General features: G+C 41.4%; 1 pseudogene; it reads right to left on the reverse strand.

Annotated features, from left to right (window-relative positions):
• Window positions 1-832: 832 nt before the first annotated feature.
• LOC101595390 lies at window positions 833-1,118 on the reverse strand (annotated as a pseudogene).
• Between the last annotated feature and the right edge of the window lie 16,544 nt (window positions 1,119-17,662).

A 17,662-nucleotide genomic window follows, 5' to 3' on the forward strand; every position in this document is an offset into this window, starting at 1 on the left:
TCTTTACCTTCTGTATTAACTGGATATGGTTGCTGGCTGGCTAATACAGATTCCTTTCCTATATTACTTGGTATCCATATGGTCTTCCCTAGGGGTCCTCACCATAAGAGTCATATATGCTTATGTTATTTTAATATAGTCTTTAGATTTAGAAAGGTGCATTACTGGAAATTATAGCAAAAACCTACAGCATCAAGCGCTCTGATAGTGGAATGTGTACATGTACACAGATGTTTTTTAAGAGGACGCTGAACTGCTAAGACACTTTCACAATGCACTTAAAATAGTAACTCATCTCTGTACTTTTAGCTTATAAAGTACTTGTTCATACTTGGCACAAGGAGTAAACAAAAATGCCAAACTAATTTTTTTTTAAACATTTTTTGTTCATTTCTTATTTATTTATTTGAGAGCAACAGACACAGAGAGAAAGACAGATAGAGGGAGAGAGAGAGAATGGGCGCGCCAGGGCTTCCAGCCTCTGCAAACGAACTCCAGACGCGTGCGTCCCCTTGTGCATCTGGCTAACGTGGGACCTGGGGAACCGAGCCTTGAACCCGGGGTCCATAGGCTTCACAGGCGAGCGCTTAACCGCTAAACCATCTCTCCAGCCCAACTAATTTTTTTTAAAGGTAGGGTCTCACTCTAGCCCAGGCTGACACTCCTGGAATGCACTCTGTAGTCCTAGGCTGGCCTTGAACTCACAGCACGCCTTCTAACTCTACCTTCTGAGTGCTACCATAAAAGACATCAGCCACCACCTGGCCCCAAGTGTTCCCCCCACGCCGCTCCCCCGCCCGGGATAAACAAGGGTTTATGGGAGGCGGCGGGCTCATTCCTCGGCAGAGGTCTTGCGCATAGCGGCCAGCACTCTGCTATGCGCCTTGCACTTCCTCTTGGCGCTCATGTGCATCTCCACGCGCTTCCTGATGAATTTGAGCGCCTGCTTGTGCTTGGACACCTATGGCCCAAAGCCGCACACCTTGGGGATCATGTCCTGGAAGAACTTGGTGTGTTTGGTCAGATGCCCGTGGCAGGCTGTGCCTCAGCTTGCTCATGTTCTTCCTCTCCTTGTGCTCCTTGTTGAGGCCAAGGGCCATGGGGTAGCACACAGCCATGGCTGCTGCTTGTCTATGGCAGCTGAAGTGGGACAAACTAATTTTTTTTAAAAATCTTATTTATTCATTTGCAAGAAAAGAGGGGGAGGGAGGGGGGGAGGAAGAGGGAGAGAGAGAGAGAGAGAGAGGAAGACAAAGAAAGAGAAAGAAAGAACATGAGAACACTGGGGAGTCCTGCTACCACAAATGAACAGCAAATATAAGTGCCACTTTGTGCATCTAGTTTTATGTGGGGAATTGAACCCAGACCTACAAGCTTTGCAAGCAAGCACCTTTAACTGCTGAGCAATCTCCCCAGCCCCAAACTAATGTTTTTAAAGATAATTTTAAATGTTTATTATAATAAGACTTAAATCTCTAACAAATAATTAATTTGGATTGATTAAAAATCAAGAGGGAAAAAATTAGGAGGAGCCAGGCATGGTGGTGCACATCTTCAATCTCAGCACTTGGGAGGCAGAGGTAGGAGGATAGAGGCCACTCTGAGACTACATAGTAAATTCTAGGTCATCCTGGGCTAGAGGGAGACCTTACCTCAAAAAACCATTAAAAAAGAAAACAAACAAAACATCACAGGGCTGGAGACATGGCTCAACAGTTAAGGCACTTACTCGCAGCAACAGAAGGACCTGAGTTTGATTCTCCAGTACTCTTGTAAAGCCAGATGCACAATAAAGTACATGCGTCTGGCATTCATTTGCAGTGGCTGGAGGCCCTGGCATAACCACATTCTCTTTCTTTCTATCTGTATTCTCTCTCATTCTCTTTCTCAAATAAATACATAATAAATATATATATATATATTTAAAAACCAACAGAAAATCAAGCTGGAGCTGAGCTGAAAATCTCCTCCCTGTGTACCAGCCAACAAAAAGCTGGAAAAAGCTACACTGCATGCAGCCCTATGGGAAAGAGAAATCATCAGTGAAGATAAATAACAGTGGATACTGCAAGCCTTAAATATGGCCTGTCAGGCCGAATGAGCCAACAGGTGCAATAGTGGCTTGTCTGTTATAGGGGAAACCAGCCACTCTCTAATTGGACTGGAGGCCCACTCCAAGGGAAGTAATACATGCCTGGTACTGAAAACCTAGTCAAAAGCCTATGACGGGAGAGGTCATGAGCTCTAGGGGTGTAATGCCTTCTATTGTACAGCTAAATGCATATTGTATGTTCACCAAACTGCCCAGTAAGTACTTTTCTTAATGTTCATAGCCATAAATTAATGCTGTTCTTACTTTTGATTACAGAAGCTTTTCTTTTCAGATGGTAGTGACCTCTGGGATAACTCAAAAGGCACCATAGTGCTGAGAAGTAACAGAGGAATGTTCAGCACTGAATCATCTCTTTTTTTTTTTCTTTTTTCTTTTTTTGTTTTTTTTTGAGGTAGGGTCTCACTCTAGCTCAGGCTGACCTGGAATTCACTATGGAGTCTCAGGGTGGCCTTGAACTCACAGCGAGCACTGAATCATCTCTATCACACACACACAAAAAAAGTTCCTTTGTGTCATGCTATTGCTAATCACTATTTTAGTTGTTGTTTGTTACTTTAAAAATATTTTATTTTTATTTATTTATTTGAGAGAGAATGTGCATGCCAGGGCCTCCAGCCACTGCAAACAAACTCCAAATGCATGTGTCAGCCACCTTGTGCATTTACATGGATCCTGGGGAGTCAAACCTGTGTCATTTGGCTTTGCAGGCAACCTCCTTAACCATTAAGCCATCCCTCCAGCTCATGTTGTTACTTTTATTTTTTTGAGGTAGGGTTTCACTCTAGCTCAGGCTGATGTGGAATTCACTATGTAGTCTCAGGGTGGCCTTGAACTCATGGCGATCCTCCTGCCTCTGCCTCCCGAGTGCTGGGATTAAAGGCGTGCACCACCATACCCGGCTCACTTTGTTACTTTTTTGAGAAATATTTATTTAATTTATTTATTTAGTTTCAAGGAGGTGGGGGATGTGCACTCCAGGGCCTCCACCCACTGCAAATAAACTCCAGATGCCACTTTGTACATCTAGCCTTATGTGGGTACTGAGTTATCAAACTTGGGCTGTCAGGATTTGCAAGCACATGCTTCTAGCTACTAAGCAATCTCTCTAGCCCCCCCCTTATTATGTTTTTTTAGAATGTATTTTTATCTTCAATTTGTTACTTTTTAATCTGTTAACACTAATAATTGTCATTTTCCCAGTGGATGGATTTTCCTATAATGGTCACAGCCCTGGTGCTTTCATGCCTGTCTCAGAGAAAGTTACTGTGACCAACAGAATCTTTTGTGTTTGTTTGTCTTGTTCAGGTTTCTAACTAAATGACCCCATCTCTATTTTTTTTTTTTTTGAGGCAAACCCAACAGAATGCCTTTTTTTTTAAGTGCAAGAGAGCGAGAGAGAGAGAGAGACAGACAGACAGAGAATTGGTGAACCAGGGCCTCCAGCCACTGTAATTGAACTCCAGATGTGTGCACCATCTTGTGTGCATGTGTGACCTTGCATGCTGGTGTCACCTTGTGCGTCTGTCTTACATGGGATCTGAAGAATTGAACATGGGTCCTTGGGTTTTGCAGGCAAGCAAGCACCTTAACCACCAAGCCTTCTCTCTAGCTCTTGTATTGTTTTTTAAAAAAACTATTTTACTTATTTATTTGAGAGAGAGAGAAAGAGGTATACATATATATGCATACACATTCACACACGCATGTGTGTGAGTGCACACTCACACACACACACATATATGGAGAGAGAGAAAGAAAGAGAAAGGATGAGGGTGACAGGGCCTCCAGCCACTGCAAATAAACTTCAGACACATGTAAAACCTTATGCGTCTGGCTTACATGTGTACTGGATTGAACCTGGGTCCTTAGGCTTCACAGGCAAGTGCCTTAACTGCTAAGCCATCTCTCCAGCCCTTGGATTAGTTTTTTTGATCTTTCTTTTTCTTTGGATTAGTTTTTTAAATGTTCATTTGGTTAATTGTTTTTGGGATTCTGGGATCACTATTTCCTTTGAACGAGCAGTGAGCACAAAAGCCTGACCCTGCCAAGGCTGCATTGCATGCTTAGCCAAATTAATTCAGATCATAGTTTCTTATCTTAACTATGTTTTTCAGTTGTAATTAATGTGCATTGAAATTTGGAGAATACTTTTGGAGCTGCTATTTGGTTGATTATGCTAGTGGGAATTTCAGACCACATTAAGGTTTTCTCTTGTTACCTAGACTTTTTTTCTGTTTCTTTAATAGAACAATTGTCTTTGATTTCATTTTGGAATAATCTCACTTCAAAGTTTGCTCAGGAGCAATATGGAAACCATCCTTACCCATTTTTTTTCCCTCTGGTTCCCTTTGACAGTTGACACAAAAGCTAACGGGGAGAGAAACAAATCATATGATCTGGATTTTGGCTAGTTGTGGAAAATAAGGCCCATCCACATTTAGATGGTAGTGATCCTGAAGTAACTTAAGGCTTTTTGCTAAAATGCACACTCACTGTGTCTTGCATATGGAACAGGTGGCTCAGCAGATAGGTAGAACTATTGATAATCAGTGGACTATTGTATGCAAAGGTCCTTTACAAAACCAATCTGGACCATCACTAAAATCCTAAATCTTTAGTTTCTTATGACTGGTTCTCTTTTAAAGAGATGGTGTTCAATGCTATACAGTTTTTTCCTGAAATGTTTACATTTAAAGGAAACTTTCTCTTTGTGGTTATTTATGTATATCACACATAAAAAAGGGGTGTGGTATTCATAACCTCATGGTGGTTGAAGCTGCCTTCACAAGATTTGCATAATAGAAGGGACAAAATAATAACATCAAAATAGAAGAGAGACTAGTTGGAAAGAGGAAAGGGTTCAGTGGAGGGGGATTTTTGAGGGGGAAAGGGAGGGGAGTATCATCATGTTGTTCTATTGTCTATAGGTATAGAAGTTGTCAATACAAAGTTTTAAAAATGGAGTGTTGTAGTTAAGTCATAACATTGGCTTTAATATTTTATTTCATTTTCAGTATTTCATGTAGCTTTTAAAAAAGATCTAAGTTCACAAAAATTTTGTTTGTGCCTCAGCATTTGAAGTTTCTTATTACCACTAAACATTTGTGGATCTCATACCATTACACAGGAAAACGCAGCAGTGATTTTAAATTTTAGTAAATGCATCCACATTTTATTTCCTTAAATAGAGACTTCCATGTACTAAACAAAGCAATATGGGATAAAAAGGTTTTATGAGATTTTTCCTGCCTGCTTCTCATTATGTCTCCTTTAATTAGGCTTGGCTTTAGTAACATAGTCTAATTTACTCCTCCTCCCTAATATTTTCTTATGGAAAATTTTGGCTTTTGTTTCTATCTTTTGTAAAGAGTGATCACTTTTGTTTAAAGACAAACTTAGGCACATTAAAATTTTAAAGAATTTATTTGAACAGACAAAGGTTTTGTTGAGTTGGGCAGGGCCAGATCACTAATCATTTATGCCTCCATCACTGGGGTACCAGGGGAAAAACCTTTTATAAGGTGTTTATAGAAAAATGAAAATGAAAATATTTGATTGATTAAAATGGAAAGTCCCTAGTTAGAGGTTAGTTGGTGGTTTCAGATGAGCTAAACTTAAGTTTATATTGAGTTGGGTTTTCATTTTGTAGTAGGAGCCCAAGGCATTGGAATCATCCCAGTCTAAAAGCTTCCTAATTCGAAATTTAATGCTTTGCTTCCTGCTGGGCATGGAGTCACACATTTGAGGCATGAAGATGGGGAGTTTGAGGTAAACATGGGTTATATAGAGGGACCTTGTCTCGAACAAGAAAATAAACAAAATAAAACAAACCACATTTTTGACAGCTAAAAAATTACATTTCACCCAATCCTTCAATTCTGTATACATTGAAGTTGTTAAACTTTTTGATGAGGTCCATTTGGAAAGGATTTCTTTTTCAACAATAAGTCTATTAGGTGTACATAGCATACTGTATTTACATTTATCATTGTACTTAATAGTGTAAGACTACATTATGGGCCTTAGGAGGTTTTCAACATCCAAACCATACCAGTCCTCATCACTGAACTTCATTATTATTATTATTATTATTATTATTATTATTATTATTATTATTTTTGAGGTAGGGTCTCACTCTGGTCCAGGCTGACCTGGAATTAACTAGGTAGTCTCAGGGTGGCCTTGAACTCACGGCAATCCTCCTACGTCTGCCTACCGAGGTCTGGGATTAAAGGCGTGTGCCACCACACCCGAGTAACATTTTTTTTCCCTTTGATTTGCGTGAGGATCCACTACGTCACAGGAATAGTATCAGGCATTGAGGATACATGAGTAAGACATAGGCTCTTCTATTGGAGATATCAGGACTTACAGTATCTTTTCTTCATTAGACTTTGAATTGGTAAAGGACCCAGGTTCTTTCCCAAGATCTACATCAGCATGTGTGTGTGTGTGTGCACGCGTGCCTGTGTGCACACAGTTTTTGAGGCACGGTCTCACTCTAGCCCAGCTGACCTGAATTCTGTAACCAAGGTTAGCCTGGAACTCACGATGATCCACCTACATCAGCTTCCCTCAATACAAGAACTAGGATTATAGATGTGGGCAATGCCTGACTCTTCATCAGCTTTTTAAAAAATTATTTTCTTTATTTATTTATTGAGGCAAATAGAGAGCAGGTATGGTGGTTTGATTCAGGTGTCCCCCATAAAATTAGGTGTTCTGAATGCTAGGTTCCCAGCTGATGGAGATTTGGGAATTAATATCTCCTGGAGGGAGTGTATGTTGGGGGCGGACTTATGGGTATTATAGCTAGTTTCCCCTTGCACACTGGGGGTGATGTCTACCCTCTGCTCATGCCATCATTTTTCCCTGCCATTGTGGAGATTCCCCCACAAGCCTGTAAACCAAAATAAACCTCTTTTTCCCAGAAGCTGCTCTTGGTTGGGTGATTTCTACCAGCAATGTGAACCGGACTGCAACAGAGGAAACAGGGCCTCTAGACACTGCAAACAAACTCCAGACACATGCACCACCTTGTGCATCTAGTTTATGTGTGTATTCAGATTTGAACCTGGGTCCTTAGGTGTCACAGTGCCTTAACCACTAAGCAATCTCTCCAGACCTTCATCAGCTTAAAATTTTTTTCACTTTGTGTTTCTAGCTTTATATGGGTACTGTGGAATCAAACCATGGTCATTAGGCATTGTAAGCAAGCATCTTAACTACTGGGTTATATCTTTAAAATTTTTTTTTTAAAGTTTATTTATTTGAGAGTGACAGAGAGAGAAAGAGGCAGGTAGATAGAGAATGGGTGCATCAGGGCCTCCAGCCACTGCAAACGAACTCCAGATGCATGTGCCCCCTTGTGCATCTGGCTTACATGGGTCCTGGGGAATTGAGCCTCGAACTGGGGTCCATAGGCTTCACAGGCAAGCACTTAACTGCTAAGCCATCTCTCCAGCCCCTGGGTTATATCTTTAGCCCTCTCTTATTTAAATTTTTTCTATTACCTATCTATGTATCTATCCATCTATCTATCTATCTATCTATCTATCTATCTATCTATCTATCTATCTGTAATTTATTTATTTATTTGTGAGAGAGAGTGAGAAAGAGGAAAGATTGGAATTTTTGTCAGGATTGCTTTCAATAATACAGCCATTTATGCAATATTAATTCTTGCTGGGCATGGTGATGTACTTGGGAGGCAGAGGTAAGAGAATTTCTGTGAATTTGAGGCCAGCCTAGGACTACAGAGTGAGGTAAAGTGACAGCCTGCCTTGAGAAAAAAGGACAATATTAATTCTGCCAATCCAGGAGCATGGGAGGTCTTTATTTTTTGCTGTTTTTCTTCGTTAAATTTTTAAAGTAGATTCTTGTTCTAGACCAGGCTGACTTGAAACTCAATCTGTAGTCTTAGGCTAGCCTTAAACTCATGATGATACTCCTAACTCTGTCTCTCAAGTGCTGGGATTGAAGGCATGGGAGGTCTTTTTATCTTCTATTGTCTTCAGTTTCTCTCTCTCTTTTTTTTTAATATTCACTTTTTAAAAATTAGTTATCTACACACTGTGTATACAGCCATGTTGGTACCATTATTAGCATTCTCCCTGTCCTCCCCCCTCCACAGAGACCCTTGTTGTTAGAGAATGTGGGTCATGCATTGTGGGGGTAGCCATCAGTTATGGGTAAGAGGCAATGTCTCTGTGCATAATGTCCAAATACGTGGTTCTAACAATCATTCTGCCCCCTCTTTTGTAAATTTCCCTGAGCCATGTTGGGTTCATTTTAGGTCTACTTCAGTGATGAAGTCTTGGGAGCCTCTGTGTCTCTGGATATCTGGTTTGGTAGGAGTTGAGTGTTCTCTGTGTCTATCTCCATCCATGTGCTGGTACAAGGTTCACCAAGAAAGCAGAACTCTTGCTCATTTCCACAATTACTCTTGGTTCCAGCTGGGTCCCTGGTGAGGTGCAATGGGTTGACTATCTCCTCAGGATCTGCGTCCACCTGAAAAAGAGAAGGAAATTCACCAATGGAGAGTGAAGTCACAATTTAAAGGGTATAGGCCCTCTTGTAGCCCATGATTGGTGGGAGCTTGATAATGGAGAATGGGCTCATTATTTGGATATGGTTCTGACTTGATTCCTAGCTCCAGCTATGGGTTCTGTTATATTGAACAGATCAGTTAGCCAAATCAAGAGTAGTTGGTTATCCACCAGCACTGTGTGCCAGTACTTGTGTGTGCATCATGTCAGGTTGTTTGCTGCTGAGTAGCTTAGACCATGAGCTGCTTGGACAGATGTTGGTCATTCCCCCAGTTACTCATGTAGCGCCTTCTGGCACTAGATGAGCTAACTGTCTGGGGACTGACTCTCTTCCAGATTCCAGCCAGGTCACTCCATGTTCCATACCAACAGCATATGGTGTCTTCAGCAGTAGGGTCTTATCAATGACCTTTGGTGGGTCATCAAGTACTGACAGAAATCTGTTTTCTTTTGGGAAACCTTGTAGGTCTCTCTGATCAACAGATCATTGTGGATGTTAACCACATGCTAGTACTGGGAGTTATAGGTCAGCACCAAAGAAAAGAAGGAAGAAAAAGCTAGGTAATATAAAAGAGATAGAGTGGAGAGAGAGACAGAGAGGCAGGAGAAGGTTAAGGTTAGTCCTCATCATACCCTCTCCAGGTCCTGTGATTCAGGTGTTCTCTCTAAGGACTGGATGAAGGTTCAACCATTTAGCCTGTCTTTTATGATGTAGAATTTTATGGTACCATTGCCATTTGGATCCAGTTTTCTGTCCCTCCCCACCCCCATCCTTGCTTCCCCTCTCACCCCACCCTTCCTATTGTCCAGTCATTGAGATGCTTATTAGGTATGTCAGCATGTTGGGCAGATTCAGGTAAGGAGCCACAGATGAATGAGACCTTGCAGTGATTATCTTTCTGTGATTGGGCGAGTTCGCTGAGAATGATCTGTTCCAGGTTTAACCATTTTTCTTCAAATTTCATTGTGTCATTTTTCCTTAATGCTGTGTAAAATTCCATTGTGTAGATATACCACATCTTGGTTATCCATTCATCTAATGATGGACAACTGGGTTGATTCTAGCTCTTAGCTATTACGAATTAAGCAGCTATAAACATGATTGAGAAAATCTCTCTGGAGGGAGGTGTGGAGCTTTTAGGGTAAATGCTCAGTAAGGGAATAACTGGGTCTGTTGGTAACTCTATAGTCAACCTTTTTAGGAGTCTCCATATTGCTTTCCATAGTGGTTGCACCATCTTATATTGCCATCAACAGTGAATGAGGGTTCCTATTTCTCCACCTCCTCTTCACCTTTTGTTTTTCATTTGATTTTTTTAAAATTTTTTAATTTTTTTTCTTTTTCAAGGTAGGATCTCACTCTAGCCCAGGCTGACCTGGAATTCACGATGGAGTCTCAGGGTGGTCTCGAACTCATGGCAATCCTCCTACCTCTGCCTCCCAAGTGCTGGGATTAAAGGCATGCGCCACCACACCCGGCTCATTTGATTTTTTTTTTAAATTTTATTTATTTATTTATTTGAGAGTGACAGACACAGAGAGAAAGACAGATAGAGGGAGAGAGAGAGAGAATGGGTGCGCCAGGGCTTCCAGCCCCTGCAAACGAACTCCAGACACATGCGCCCCCTTGTGCATCTGGCTAACGTGGGACCTGGGGAACCGAGCCTCGAACCGGGGTCCTTAGGCTTCACAGGCAAGCGCTTAACCGCTAAGCCATCTCTCCAGCCCTCATTTGATTTTTTTAATGTTTGCTATCCTTACTGGGGTAAGGTAGAATCTCATAGTTGGTTTAATTTGTATTTCCCTGATGATTAGGGATGATGAACATTTTCTTAAGTGTGTGTTTGCCATTTGTATTTCTTCCTCTGAGAACTCCCTGTCCAGTACTTTGCCCTATTTTGTGAGTGGGTTGTTTGATTTTTTATTGTTTAGGTTTATTTTATTTTTTAATTTTTAATTTTTTTGGTTTTTCGAGGTAGAGTCTCAATCTAGCCCTGGCTGACCTGGAATTCACTCTGTATTCTCAGGGTGACCTTAAACTCACAGAGATCCTCCTACCTCTGCCTCCCGAGTACTGGGATTAAAGGCGTGTGTCACCACACCCAGCTATTGTTTAGGTTTTTGACTTCTTTGTAGATTGTAGAAATTAGGCCTCTGTCAGTTGTATAGCCAGAAAAAAATTTCTCCCATTCCATGGGTAATCTATTGGCTCTATTTATTGTATGTTTGTCTGTGAAGAAACTCTTCGGCTTCATGAGATCTTAATGGTTGACTGATTGTTTAAGTTCCTGAGCTTCTGGGGTTTTGTTCAGGAAGTGTTTTTCCATTCCTATATCATGGAAAGTTCCTCCTATTTTTTCTTCTAGTAACAGCTGAGTTTCTGGTCTTAAGGTATTTTATCCATTTGGACTTGAATTTTGTGCATGGCAAAATGTGTGAATTGAGTTTTATTTTCCTGCATATGGTTATCCAGTTTGTCCAGCACCATTTGTTGAAGAGGCTGTCTTTTTTTCCCAGCGTACGTTGTTAGGGCTTTTGTCAAATATCAAGTAACTGAAGTTACTTGACCCAAAGTCTGGGTCCTCAATTCTATTCCATTGTCTATAATCCTGTTTTTAATGCCAGTAACATGTTGTGTTTATTGCTATGGATTTGAAATACAGCTTTTGATATGGTAAGGTGATACCTCCAGAGGTATTTCACTGCTGAGGATATGCTTGGATATCTGAGGCCTTCTGCCATTCCTTATGAATTTTGAGATCATTTTTCTATCACTGTGAAGAAAAATGTTGGGATTTTTATTGGTATTGCATAAATCTGTATATTGCCTTTGGTAAGACTGTGATTTTCACAATGTTAATTCTGCCTATGTAGGAGCATGGGAGGTCTTTCCATTTTCGGAAGTCCTCCTAAATTTCTTTCTTGATTGTTTTTATGTTTTCATTATATAGGTCTTTCACATGCTTGGTTAGTATTGCTCCAAGGTATTTTTTATTTTTGCTATTGAAAATGGGACAATGTTGCTTACTTCTTTCTCTGTATCATTGTCTTTTGCATATAGAAAGGCTACTGATTTTTGTGCATTGATTTTGTATCCTGTTACTTTGCTGAAGGAGGTAATCACCTTTAAGAGTTTTGAGATGGAGGTTCTTGGGTCTCTTCTGTATAGAGTCATGTTGTCTGCAAATAGAGCTATATTATCTTCTTCCTTTCCAAATTGTATACCTTTTATTTTTTTCTCCTGTTTTATTGCTTGAGCTAGGACTTCAAGTATTATGTTGAAGAGCAGAGGTGAGAGTGGACGCCCCTGTCTTGTTCCTGATCCTAATGGGAATTCCTTTAGTCTCTACCCTTTAAGTATTATATGGGCTTTAGGAGCTTTATCTATTGCCTTTATTTTGTTGAGATATAAACAATTCATGCCTATTCTCTCTAATATTTTGATCATAAAGTGATGTTGTATTTCATCAAAAGCCTTTCCTCATCTATCAAAATGATTGTGTGGTTTTTGTGTTTAAGCCTATTTGTGTGGTGTATTACAATTGACAGATTTCTGTATGTTGAACCACCCCTGTGTTCCTGGGATGAAGCCTACTTGATCAAGATGGATAATGCTTTTGATGTGTTGTTTACTTTGGTTGTGTGGCACAGTTTGAGAAAAATTGGTTTCAGATCTTCCATGAAGGTTTGATGGAATTCAGCTGAGAAGCACCTGGTCCTGGACTATTCTTTGGGGGTGGCTTTTGATTACCTTTTCAATCTCAATGGGTGTAATAGATTTTCTTAGGAGATTAACCTGCTCTGAGTTTAGCTTTTTGGTAGGTGGTATGTGTCCAGGAATTCATCCATTTCCACCATATTATACAGTTTTGTGGAGCAGTGGTTTTTGAAATAAGACCTGATGATTCACCCAATTTCATATGTCTGTTGTGATCTCTCCTTTTTCATTTCTAATTTTGTTACTTTGAAGCATCTCTTTTATTCACTTAATCAAATGGGCCAGGGGTTTATCAATCTTGTTTATTTTTTCAAAGAAACAGCTCTTTGTTTCATCAATTTTCTTATCTTGTTTTCTTATTTCCAGTTCATTAATTTCTGCTCTGGTGTTAATTATTTCTTTCTGTCTGGAACTTTTCAGGTTGGATTCTTCTTGCTTTTACAGTGCCTTTATGTGGATGGTTAGGTTGTTGATTTGGGATCTCTCTGTCTTTGTTATGAAGGCATTTAGTGCTATGAACTTTCTCCTGAGGATTGCCTTTGTTGTGTCCCATAACTTTTGGTATGATGTGTTCTCATTGTCGTTTATTTCTAGAAATTTTGCAATTCCATTTTTTTAAATTTAATCCATTACCTTTTTATTGTTTACAAGTGTGTTTTTCAGTTTCCAGGAGCTGATTCTGGCTCATGTTTTATTAATTTTTGGTATTATGTTGATCTTCCTAAATATATGGAGACAGGCTTTATGACCCAGTAAGTGATCTGTTTTAGAGAAGGTTCCATGGGCTGCTGAGAAGAATGTGCAGTCTGTGGATTTTTTTTTTTTTTTTTCGAGGTAGGGTCTCACTCTAGCTCAGGCTGACCTGGAATTCACTATGGAGTCTCAGGGTGGCCTCGAACTAATGGCAATCCTCTTACTTCTGCCTCCCAAATGCTGGCATTAAAGGCATGCACCACCACAACCAGCTTAGTCTGTGGATTTTGTATAGGATATTCTGTAGATGTCTGTCAGGCCTAATTGATCTATGATTTTGTTGAGCTTGCTTACTTCCCTGTTACTTTTCTGTCTGGATGATCTATCTATTGCTGATAGTGGAGAATTAAAGTCAAAAACTATGATGGTGTTGGTGGTTATTTCTGTATTGTTGTCAAGTAGGTTTTGTTTTATGAATTGTGTTGCGCCTGTGGTTGGTACATAAAGATTGATGATTGTGATGTCCTCTTGTTGGATAATTGCCTTGATAAGTAAGAAGTGGCCTTCTTTGTCTTTTTTGATTACTTTTGGCCTGAAGTCTCTTTTATCCAGTATTAGTATAGCTATGCCTGCTTGTTTCTTATTTCTGTCTGCTTGGAATATAATTTTCCACACTTTCACCCTGAGGAGGTGTCTATCTTTATTGGTAAGGTAGGTTTCTTGAAGACAGCAGATTGAGGGGTCTAATTTTCTTTTCTTTTTTTCTTTTAAATTTTTTATTTATTTACTTGAGAGCGACAGACACAGAGAGAAAGACAGATAGAGGGAGAGAGAGAGAATGGGCAAGCCAGGGCTTCCAGCCTCTGCAAACGAACTCCAGACACGTGCGCCCCCTTGTGCATCTGGCTAATGTGGGACCTGGGGAACCGAGCCTTGAACCGGGGTCCTTAGGCTTCACAGGCAAGCGCTTAACCGCTAAGCCATCTCTCCAGCCTGTGGGTGGTACGTCCACGGCGACCTCGCCTGTGTAGCAAGCAGAGATGCTTCTGTACTGGATGAGAGCTGAGGACAGAGGGGCAGCACTCCTTGGAGGGATGCCCCCGGTGACCCCTTGGCAGTCGGTTACTGTAAAGGTTCCTGCTGCCCATGAAGTCATGACGACCTAATTGCCGGTGCCAATCAGCTGTATTCTGCGCTCTGTTTCTTTCCTGCTCCCTTCTAGTTGTTTGTCAAAGAACAGCTAGTTTCTACGCTACACTTACTATTAATCTTGCACGCAATCAGAGTACAAAAAACAATTTGAGTATTGAATGTGCCCCTCCTATGATTAGGGCAATGGAGGATATGTATAACTCTACTAGGAATAAAAGATTAACTCTAAAACAATTTTTAGATGGTGTAGAGTAGAAACAGCTTATGATGTTTTAGAACAATACTGATCCTGAGAAAGTGAAAGTAGAAATGTTAATCGGTAATGTTCATTAGAAGTATGACAGTTCTACAGATAGGGAGTTGTAAAACTTAGGTTTTCCCACCAGGAAACTTCCTGGGGGGTATGTTCAGTACTTGATCAAGGGCTGATAGTAGACTCCCAGAGCTGGGAACTACCTAGATCCACTCCCCTATGAGGGAGGATATGATGAATTCGGTAATAGATGAATGAATTATGAAGGAATAAGGAGGCTATGGCATTCTCTTCCATTTATGAAATGCTTAGCAAGGACACGTAAGCCTTGGTACTTATACTCTAGACAAGAAAGAAAAGAATTCCTGGAAAACATTAAACCAGCCTTAAAATATTGGTGGTCTTTTGGATAGAAACATTTTTATAATGAATATGAGGATTATATAAATAATCTTATAAGTGGAAAGAGATGGCTCTCTGCTCGGTTTATAAAAAAATAAATAACCTATTGTTCACCTTACATCCCTTACCCCAAGCTTCTATTCATGTAAAGCTGTGGTCAATGATGCAAGGCGTCCTTCTTAAAAAATGGGTACAGTTCCTGCCTGATCAACATTGCATGTATGCTTACAATAGAACAATACTTAAGATTGTTTAGATTAATGATTTCTGAGATCACTTGTTGGCTTGCTAAGTTTCCCTGTTCAATCTGTATAAAATCTTCATGAAACCTTCAGTAAATTGCAGCAGCATATTCTACCTAGAGTGTGTCTGTCTGTCATTTCCTCGCCGAATCCCGAGTTCTCCTTGAGCCTTCGCCCTTGTTCTCCCTCGGTCCTGATCTCCCCGAGAGTCAGTCCGCGGCATGTGGGGTCTAATTTTCTGATCCACCCTGTTAGTTTATGTCTCTTGATGGGTGAATTAAGGCCATTGATATTTAGGGCAATGACTGTGAGGTCTGATTTAATTCCTGCCATATTGTGGTGGTTTATGTTGTTTGGTTTCTCTTGGACTTTGTAATTTTTTTTAAATTTCTTTTTTATTTGAGGGAGAGAGAGAGAGAAGGAGAGAGGAAGAGGCAGAGAGAAAGAGAGAATGGGTACACCAGGGCATCTAGCCACTGCCAACAAACTCCAGACCCATGTACAGCCTTGTGCATCTGGCTTATGTGGGTCCTGGGGAATCAAACCAGGGTCCTTAGGCTTCACCGGCAAATGCCTTAACCACTAAGCCATTTTCCCAGCTTGACTTTGTAGTTTTTTGTGACTTCTTTGAGTTTGTTTATTGTGATCTGCTTCTTATAGGCACTTGAGGTTGACTATTTGATTCTTCTGTTCAGTGGTTCCACAATGCTGAAGGGTGAAGGGATGGAACAGTGGATCCCAACCCTGTAGCAGGGAGTGGATGGGACTTCTGGGTCCTGTGACAAGGCAGGGTGGGGACATGAGACTGCTGTGGGTCAGGTGACATACAGGGAGGTGGTGGAAGTGTCCTGTGGTGGGGGACCCTAGGGAGGGGGAACCCTAGCCTTCTGGCCTGGGTCAAGACACAGAGGGGCAGTGGCATGTAGAGGTCCCTGGTGGCAGTGGGGGTGGGGGAAGCACTAGCCTGCTGACCTGGGTCCTTATACAGGAGGTGGGGGGTGCCATGAATTGGATGTCATGTGAGGATGTCTCTTGGGGGAAAGCTAGCCTGCTGGCCTGGGTCCACATACTGAGTGGAGGGCAGTGGCATGTGGGATGGTGTTCCCATGTGGAGTTCTCCTGGAAGAATGCTAGCCTGTTGGCCTGGGACCCGCACATGGGGGTAGGGGGTGGTGCCGAGTGGGGTGATGTTTAAGCATTGAGGTCCCCTGCAGGAATGAATGCTAGCCTGCTGGCCTGGGTACATGCACGGGTGTTGGGGGGCAGCGAGTGGAATGGAATTTTAACGTGGGTCCTGGGGAATTGAGCCTCAAACCAGGGTCCTCAGGCAAGCGCTTAATGCTAAACCATCTCTCTAGCCCCCCCCACCCCCTTTTTTCCCCTGAGGTAGGGTTTCACTGTAGCTCAAGCTGACCTGGAATCCACTCTGTAGTCTCAGAGTGACCTCAAACTCATGGCGATCCTCCTACCTCTGCCTCTCGAGTGCTGGGATTAAAGGTGTTACCACCATGCCTGGCTTCCAGCCCACTTTTTAAAAAAGAAATATTTTACTTTTACTTCTTTAGTTGACAGAGAAAGAGGGAGAGAGAGAGACAGAGGGAGAGAATGGGCATGCCAGGGCCTCCAGCCACTGCAAACGAACTCCAGACACAAGCATCCCCTTGTGCATCTGGCTAACATGGGTCCTAGGGAATTGAACCTGGGTCCTTTGGCTTTGCAGGCAAATGCCTTAACCACTAAGCCATCCCTCCAGCCCCCCCCTTTTTTTTCAAGGTAGGGTCTCACTCTGGCTCAGGCTGACCTAGAATTAACTATGAAGTCTCAGGATGGCCTCAAACTCACAGTAATCCTCCACCAGTCCAGTTTCTTTCTTCAGTGTTTTTACTGTAGAAGTTTTTTATTTCCTTAATTAATTTTATTCCTAGGTATTTGATTTTTTTAAATTTAATTAGAATTATTTATCACAAAGAGAGCATGAGAGAGAAGAGAGAGACAGAGAGTATGTGGGTTCACTAGGACACCCTGCCACTGCAAATAAACTCCAGACAGACACATGTGCCACTTTGTGCATCTGGCTATACATGGTTACTGGAGAATTGAACCCGGGTCATCAGGCTTTGCAAGCAAGTACCTTTAACGGCTGAACCATCTCTCCAGCTCTTGAAGCTATTATAAATGTTTTTTTTCCCTTATTTTTTTTCCTTATAATTGGTGTATACAAAAGCTACTGACTTTCTATTTTTTTTTTTGGCAGTCTCACTTTAGCCCACACTGGCCCAGAGCTCAGGTTTGTTTTGAGCAATCTTCCTACTTCAGTCTCCTGAGTGGTAGAGTTAAAGGCATGACTCACTATGTCTGACTGCAAAGCTACTGATTTTTTTTTTTTTTTTTTTTTTTTTTTGTGGTAGGGTTTCTAGCACAGGCTGACCTGGAATTCACTCTGTAGTCTCAGGGTGGCCTCAAACTCACAGCAATCCTCCTACCTCTGCCTCCTGAGTGCTGGGATTAGAGGCATTTGCAACCATGCCCTGCTAAAGCTAC

This window comes from Jaculus jaculus, chromosome 4 (genome assembly GCF_020740685.1).
Source record: "Jaculus jaculus isolate mJacJac1 chromosome 4, mJacJac1.mat.Y.cur, whole genome shotgun sequence".
Classification (NCBI taxonomy): Eukaryota; Metazoa; Chordata; class Mammalia; order Rodentia; family Dipodidae; genus Jaculus; species Jaculus jaculus.